General features: G+C 44.1%; 1 pseudogene; it reads left to right on the forward strand.

The window, feature by feature from the left end:
- The first annotated feature begins 646 nt into the window (after positions 1–646).
- On the forward strand, positions 647–1135 carry LOC125414297 (elongin-C pseudogene; annotated as a pseudogene).
- Positions 1136–1628: the final 493 nt, after the last annotated feature.

Below are 1628 nucleotides of genomic sequence, written 5' to 3' on the forward strand. Positions count from 1 at the left end.
TGCTCAGGGTGAGGTCCAAGCCCCACTTCCAAAGCTTCATGACTATTGGCAGAATGCAGCTCCTTATCACTAGAATCAGAGTCCCCACTCTCCAGCTGGTTGTAAGCCGGACACCACTCTATAGCATGACTAATAAAAACCCAGAGATAGAAATTGGCGTTCAACTTGAAGGTCAGAAAAGCAAAACAGCCAGCCGCCGGCTCTTACCTCAGTCCAAAATGGCGATCCTGCCTCCAGGAATCTCAGAATGAGACTGTGTCTGAGAGCTGTTTCCTCCCGTTTTATATTCCTCTCTAGAGCTGGGATTAAAGGCGTGCACCACTACTGCCTGGTTTCTATGGCAAACTAGTGTGGTTACTGGGATTAAAGGTGTGTGTCACCACCGCCTGGTCTGTAAGGCTGAACAGTGTGGCTTTTTTACTTTCTGAACTTCAGGCAAGCTTTATTTATTAAAATATAAATGAAATCTCACTACAGTGCTCTCTGTACCCATAGCCTGTCACTTTGTCCTCTGCAGATGTAATATGGTTTTTGCTTCTTCAAGACCAGTGGGGATGAGAGCTGGCTATCTGCCTGCCTGGCAGGAGGCCCTCAGGGTCCAGCACCACATAAAACCAGGTGTGGTATGGCCTGCAAAATCCCAGGATTTGGGTGAGAACGACAAGGCACTTCCTCCATACTCGAGCTGTTAGCTGCGTGTCTCCGCTTCGCCAGGAAACTGCTGAAGTTCCTGTGGGATCAAGTAGAATTTTATAAGAACATAATGGATGGAGAAGAGAAAACCTATGGTAGCTGTGAAGGCCCTGACGCCATGTATGTCAAATTAATATCTTCTGATGGCCATGAATTTATTGTAAAAAGAGAACATGCATTAACATCAGGAACAATAAAGGCCATGTTGAGTGGACCAGGTCAATTTGCCGAAAATGAAACCAATGAGGTCAATTTTAGAGAGATCCCTTCACATGTGCTCTCCAAAGTGTGCATGTACTTTACCTACAAGGTCTGCTACACTAACAGCTCCACCGAGATTCCTGAATTCCCAATTGCACCCGAAATTGCGCTGGAACTTCTCATGGCTGCGAACTTCCTAGATTGTTAAATAAAATAAATTATAATAAACTGTTAAAAAAAATCCCAGGATTTGGGCGGTAGAGGCAGAAACATCGGATTTCAAGGTAGCTGCAAGTGAGTTCGGGGCTAGCCTGAGCTACATGAGACTCTGCCTCAAAAACAAAAACAAAACCAACAGCAAAAAGAAAGGAACAAAAGAAGAACCTTCCTACTGGGCTATCAAGATGGCTCAGCAAATGAAGGTGCTTGCCACTAAATCTGACAACCCAAGTTGATTTTCGGGACCCACATGGTAGAAGGAAAGAATCAGCTCCTTGAGCACACGCATGTGTACACACAAGTACTTATAATTTTTTTTTAAAGAACTCTCCTACCATGATGATGAGAAACTCTTTTTTTTTTTTTTTTTTTTTTTTTTTTTTTTTTTTTGAGACAGGGTTTCTCTATGTAACAACCCTAATGTCCTGGAACTTGCTCTTGTAGACCAGGCTGGCCTCAAACTCACAGAGATCCACCTGCCTCTGCCTCCCAAGTGCTGGGATTAAAGGTGTGCG

Source organism: Myodes glareolus, chromosome 23 (genome assembly GCF_982192425.1).
Source record: "Myodes glareolus chromosome 23, mMyoGla1.1, whole genome shotgun sequence".
NCBI lineage: Eukaryota > Metazoa > Chordata > Mammalia > Rodentia > Cricetidae > Myodes > Myodes glareolus.